Genomic DNA, 7,500 nt, shown 5'->3' with positions numbered 1-7,500 from the left:
TATATATATATATATATATGGTCAATCTCTAGTGGATTGTCCTGCTTGATAGGGAAAATGTAACTGTCAGTTGCCTCTGCCATTCATGAGCAGTCTTTATACCTTTAAACTAGCAAAAACAGTAAGTGCAGAGATGAGACATGATTGTTATTAACATATTATTGAGGAATGTTATTCTTTTCTTCATTATAAAAATTATTTGATTTAATTTGATAAGTGAGATAAGTTGGTGATTCAGTTGTCGTTTTACTCACAGCCAAAACAAAAATGCATAATGCAATCATTGTTATGAATATTACATTTTCGAGTATTTTCAATTATTTTTTTTCGATTATTCTCGTTTGGAATTACCAATAAACGCTTGTTCGTCTATTTTTAATTATAATACATGCTATAGTTTCACGTGAAGCTGAAAAAAACATACCAAAAACGGAGTTCGGTAAACTTTTTGCTTTTATGAGCGTCCTAACTTTATTCTGTACCTATTTCGGTTTTTGCTGATTTTATTATTTTTATTTTTAGTCATAGTTGGTAATCTCAATTTTGAACTCTAAATTTATTCTAACATTACATGTAGGAATACCTGAAGTGGCCGCTATAATTATTGTTGTAAACTCATTTATGTTAGATTATTATCAATTTCTTTATATTTTCATTCTATTTTTTTTTCATACAGTCTCACCTAAGTACACACTACACTGATTGTACTAAACATATTACTCTTCAGAGAATATTTACTGAAAAATTCAACATTAATCTCTATAGCAAATACTTAAGCTCTTTCTTTACCATTTGGAGTGGAAACTGCAATGACATCTGGATTTAAAACATTCCCCTCAGGCATGTACTATGGAGTGACAATCTGTCTGATCAGCTTCTCCTCGGGGATGTCCGTGCTAACCTTAAACATCCACCACCGAGGAGTTCGGGGGACCGAGGTTCCGCTTATCATCAAGAAGATCGTCTTGGGGGGATTGTCCAAGCTGGTCTTCCTTCACTTCGAAACCCCCGTTATGGCACAGGAGGAAATAAACGTCTTGCTTAATGTAAGTCACTAAAAGTATTTCATGTCATATTGGCGGACTTTTAGTTTTGTTTTGCAGAATATATATATATATATATATATATATATATATATATATATATATATATATATATATATATATATATATATATATATACATATATATATATATATATATATATATATATATATATATACAGTATATACATATATATGTATATATATATATATATATATATACATATATATATGTATATATGAATATATATAAATATATATATATATATATATATATATATATATATATATATGTATATGTATATATATATATATATATATATATATATAATCTTAGACATTAAATGCTGTAGCACCTGCTGCGACAACTTTGAATATATGTGTATGTATGTATATATATATATATATATATATATATATATATATATATATATATATATATATACATATATATATGTGTGTGTGTGTGTGTACGTGCGTGTGTTTATATATGTAACAACAAAAGAATAAAGATTTGCTGTGACCTACACAGATTTCCTAAAAATAATGTTAATGCACTGGCAAGTGCATAACCGCTCAAGGTTTGTTAACTTCAGTGATAAACACAAGACTGCAGTCCATGTTTGCATGGGCCCATATTTCTACTTGGTTGGACATTAGTAACCATTGCCTGGTCCTCCCTGGTCTTTGTTTGGGTGGAGAGAGGCCAGGTGAGCAAACTTGTTCCTGTCTTTAACCAGTGAAAGAAAAAAGTAAATAAATAATAAAAAAAAATTACCATAAATAACTATGAAAAAAAATTACTACTGCATTATAGTATGCATAAGAATTGTGTAAGCTAATACCCTACAGTAATATTCCAAAAATACTGAAACATGTAGAAATTCAATTCATGAGGAATAAAGTTGATAATATCGTCTTTATATTTTTTTTAAAACTGGATATTTTCCCCAGACTGCAAAGATTAATGAACGCTTGTGTAGAGTGTTGCCGGTCCAGGCATGTTGGAAAACCAAAGAGAAGTCCTTGCAGGGAAAAAAGCTGTAGACCAAATGGTCGGAGATTGAAAGTAGATAGGATTACAAAGGGGGAATTTAGTGGGGAAACAAAAATGTAGAGAATTGTATGGAAAAAAATGCTTGCAGTTATGACAAAAGGATGTGGTGTATGTTTATGTATCATCTTGTAATACCGGCAAATAGATTAACATGCTACGTATGTAACTCGATAGATTACATTCTAGGTGAAGTTTTTAACCAGGGGTATCACACGCATCTAATGAAGCAGTAAAAATAGTATGTAATATTATTTTGATAAAAGAACGATATGGAGAATTTTCTTTAAGATATTCATTATGATAGATGAAAAGAAAAAATTTGTGAATAAAAAACTGGGAAATACAATGATTAAATATAGGTTGAACAAACTATTCATGCGGATTAGAACTATAAAGTAGAGCTACTATACCGACTCACAGTTATTTGTGAAATTTCAAAATATTGTAAAGAGAAGCAAAAGATGGACTCTTACACGTTGAAGTTTATCGAAGAAACCAACTGCTAAAAGATAAGATATGGGAGGAAGGAGAAGAAATAAACATTTCATTCCTTGGGTATAAAATAGACCAGAGAGATATGATTGAAAATATCCCAGGAGAGGAGGAAGAAAATTATATGAACCCGTGGCTGATAGATCCGGTAATCTTTATTTTTTCTTTTTTTTTTAATTATCCCTTAAATATTGCTTTACCAAAATCTTAGATTAAAGGGATGAAATTTTACAAAAGATAATACCACAAAAGAGAAGAAATATACACATATACGAACCTAAGGCTGATAGATCCTGTAATTTCCTTTTTATTTAATTTTCCCTAAAATATTGCTTTACCAAAATCTTCGATTAAAGGGATGATATTTTCATCAGATAATATCACAAAACAGAAGGAATATACAAATATGTGATGATGATAAGCCATATTTACCCAGTACGTATTACGATGTGCGAACATACTCTAAATATATAAATCCAATCCATACAGAGTATGACGAAGATGCAATATCAGATATTTGTCCCTTAACAGATCATACCAAGAAGATCGCAGCTTAAATTATTGAAAAGTTCTACACATAACGAGACACTTCTGCAAGTACAAAGAAGAGGAGAGCACATATCTGATCATAAAGAACAAGGCTTGTGGTAGGCTATTGGAAATTTCCCTGCCTCGCAATCTAGGAATCAGGAGTTCGAGACCTGCCAAAGCCTAATAGTTTCTCGAGGTGTCTACAGCTTCACCATCCTTGTGACCTAGGGATGGTGTGTTAGTCTATACGTCTACCTGCTGTGTCATCAGCAGTCATTGCCTGGCCCTCCTAGGTCCTGACTTGGGAGATTGACCTGTCCCTTGCCTCTGCCAATCATGATCGATCTTTAGACTGTAAAATAAAGTGCTGCCGTTTGAACACTCATTCAATGATTGAATAAAAACGACCGAAATATGTGAACGTATAGTTAAAAAAATAATGGATGTTGGGAAAAGTTTGCAGATGCTGAAGATACATGGATTTGAGGGAAAAGATTCGGGTGATTAAGGTGAGTTTTGAGAGATAAAGTTGGTGAAGGAGAAAGATAAGAGTTTGGTGTCAGGAGGCCTCGAAGTAGGAAATTTATTTATTTATTTAGTTAGTTATCTATTTAGAGAGAGAGAGAGAGAGAGAGAGAGAGAGAGAGAGAGAGAGAGAGAGAGAGAGACCAACAAATACAGCCGTTTCTAGTTCATTACAGGACAAAGGACTCAGACATGTCTATTTATGTTTAGGGTTTGGCCAGTTTTCATTAGACTGTAATGTGGATGGGTGATGGTGGGAGATTTTTGTCTGATCGCTCACAGCAAAACAACCTAGTATGGGTGACCCTGACTAGTACAGCTTTGCTGATCATGGCGATACACAAGCCCTTTTCACCACGTCAAGTTATCCCCACCCAGAAAGGGATATATATATATATATATATATATATATATATATATATATATATATATATATATATATATATATATATATATATATATATATATATATATACCATATTGAATTTTGAAACCATATCACCTTACTTTTACAAAATTAAAGAAGGTAGAAAATAACCTGCTAATCTTAATTGAAAGTTTCCTATTATCTCCCACGATATCTCTAACGACTTCACCTGTATATTTGTGACAGGACATGAAGCCTGACCTGACCCCGTGCTTCACCCTGCAGGACCTCAATCCTGAGCCAACAGTTAGACTAGACTCGATTACAACTGAAAAATGCCACCTTCACGAGATGGACAACATAGAGCACTTCAATGTGTCTCCAAGATTTACTCCAAGGAGAAAAGTCCCTTCAAATAACGATGCTCCTTCTAATACGTCATCAGCAGCTGGACAACCTTCAGGTACGATCAGATTACTGGGGAGTTTATAGAAAATTAAGATAACGACACACGAAAGGATGTAAGGTTGGATAAATAGGAAATAGAATTTTAAAATGTTTACATGAGTGGTAAAAGTAAATGTATTTTTTTATAATTATGAATAATCCTAAGAATTAACGTGTTGCACATTTGTTAGTTAACTCTAATAATAACCTCAATGTCTGTAATGACCTTAGGCTTGGCAACGTAAAATTAATTACAATATATGAGTAGTCTTTAAACTCTGTGAACATACCTATAACACCTATCAAGTCTGAGCACAGTAATATAGAAAACTACAATATTTGTTTGTCTTTTGCCGGTTAACATAAAGATAACTACAGTAATTGGTAAATCTTTAAATCCGGCAAGATAAGGGTAAGTATAGTGTCTATGAATTCCTAGAGCTCAGCAGTATACAGATAATTACAAACTGATAAGCCTTTAAGCTCAATAACATGAATATCATTATGATAGCTATTAAGTCTTTATTTCAGTTTTCGAATGATAGCTACAATCTTAGCAAAGTACTTCAGCTCGTTAACAACTATAGTCTCGGTTAAGGCTTTAAGCTCCTTAACATGAAGATAACAAGAATCTCTGACAAATCTTGAAGCTCGGTAACATAAATACTAAAATCTTTGTCAACTCTTAAAGCTTTGTAACATAGATACTACAATATCTGTCAAGTCTTAAACCTCGGTTGCATAGATACTCCATCTCTGCCAAGTCTTAAAGCTTGGTAACATAAATACTACAATCTCTGTCAATTCTTAAAGCTTTGTAACATAGATACTACAATCTCTGTCAAGTCTTAAACCTCGGTAGCATAGATACTCCATCTCTGCCAAGTCTTAAAGCTTGGTAACATAAATACTACAATCTCTGTCAAGTCTTAAAGCTTTGTAACATAGATACTACAATCTCTGTCAAGTCTTAAACCTCGGTAGCATAGATACTCCATCTCTGCCAAGTCTTAAAGCTTGGTAACATAAATACTACAATCTCTGTCAAGTCTTAAAGCTTGGTAACATAAATACTACAATCTCTGTCAAGTCAAGTCTTAAAGCTTGGTAACATAAATACTACAATGTCTGTCAAGTCTTAAACCTCGGTAGCATTGATACTCCATCTCTGTCAAGTGTTAAAGCTTGGTAACAAATACTACAATCTTTGTCAAGTGTTAAAGCTCGGTAGCATAGATACTCCATCTCTGCCAAGTCTTAAAGATTGGTAACATAAATACTACAATCTCTGTCAAGTCTTAAAGCTTAGTAACATAAATGCTACAATGTCTGTCAAGTCTTAAACCTCGGTAGCATAGATACTCCATCTGTGCCAAGTCTTAAAGCTTGGTAACATAAATACTACAATCTCTGTCAAGTCTTAAAGCTTTGTAACATAGATACTACAATCTCTGTCAAGTCTTAAACCTCGGTAGCATAGATACTCCATCTCTGCCAAGTCTTAAAGCTTGGTAACATAAATACTACAATCTCTGTCAATTCTTAAAGCTTTGTAACATAGATACTACAATCTCTGTCAAGTCTTAAACCTCGGTAGCATAGATACTCCATCTCTGCCAAGTCTTAAATCTTGGTAACATAGATACTACAATCTCTGTCAAGTCTTAAAGCTTAGTAACATAGACTCTACAATCTCTGTCAAGTCTTAAAACTCGGTAACATAGATACTCCATCTCTGCCAAGTCTTAAAGCTTGGTAACATAAATACTACAATCTCTGTCAAGTCTTAAAGCTTGGTAACATAAATACTACAATCTCTGTCAAGTCAAGTCTTAAAGCTTGGTAACATAAATACTACAATGTCTGTCAAGTCTTAAACCTTGGTAGCATTGATACTCCATCTCTGTCAAGTGTTAAAGCTTGGTAACATAAATACTACAATCTTTGTCAAGTGTTAAAGCTCGGTAGCATAGATACTCCATCTCTGCCAAGTCTTAAAGCTTGGTAACATAAATACTACAATCTCTGTCAAGTCTTAAAGCTTAGTAACATAAATGCTACAATGTCTGTCAAGTCTTAAACCTCGGTAGCATAGATACTCCATCTCTGCCAAGTCTTAAAGCTTGGTAACATAAATACTACAATCTCTGTCAAGTCTTAAAGCTTTGTAACATAGATACTACAATCTCTGTCAAGTCTTAAACCTCGGTAGCATAGATACTCCATCTCTGCCAAGTCTTAAAGCTTGGTAACATAAATACTACAATCTCTGTCAAGTCTTAAAGCTTGGTAACATAAATACTACAACCTCTGTCAAGTCTTAAAGCTTGGTAACATAAATACTACAATGTCTGTCAAGTCTTAAACCTCGGTAGCATAGATACTCCATCTCTGTCAAGTCTTAAAGCTTAGTAACGTAAATACTACAATCACTGTCAAATGTTAAAGCTTGGTAGCACAAAAACTTCAATCTCTGTCAAGTCTTAAAAATCAGTAACATAAATACTACAATCTCCGATAAGACCTAAAGCTTGGTATGATGAAAATTATAATCTCTGTCAAGTCTTAAAGCTCAGAGACATAAATTCTACAATCTTTATCAAGACTTAAAGCTCAGTAACATAAATACAATAACTGTCAAGTCTTAAAGTGCAGTAACATAAAAACTATAGAGTCGGTCAAGTCTTAAAGTGAAATAACATGAAAACTATAATCCCTGTCAAGTCTTGAAGCATAGTATAATAAAAACTACAATTTCGGTCAAGTCTTGAAGTCCGGTAACCTAAAATTACAATTTCTATCAAGTCTTAAAGCTCGGTAACATAAAAACTACAATCCAATCTCTGTCAAGTCTTAAATCTCGGTAGCATAAATACTCTAATCTCTGTCAAGTCTTATTGCCCGGTAATATGGAAAATATCATTTCCATCAAGTCTTAAAGCACGGTAACATAAAAGCTACAATTTCTGTCAAGTCTTAAAGAAATGTAACAGGAAAACTACAGTCCTTGGCAAGTCTTAAAGTTAAAGTCCCGTAACA

General features: G+C 33.0%; 1 pseudogene; it reads left to right on the top strand.

Moving 5' to 3' along the window:
• LOC137650884 (neuronal acetylcholine receptor subunit alpha-9-like) overlaps positions 1–7,500 on the top strand; it is a 24,476-nt pseudogene that overhangs the window by 11,435 nt on the left and 5,541 nt on the right.

The sequence above is a fragment of the Palaemon carinicauda genome, chromosome 12 (genome assembly GCF_036898095.1).
Source record: "Palaemon carinicauda isolate YSFRI2023 chromosome 12, ASM3689809v2, whole genome shotgun sequence".
Classification (NCBI taxonomy): Eukaryota; Metazoa; Arthropoda; class Malacostraca; order Decapoda; family Palaemonidae; genus Palaemon; species Palaemon carinicauda.
The sequence above is the reverse complement of the archived record's forward strand: the minus strand, read 5'-3'. Positions and strand labels throughout refer to the sequence as shown.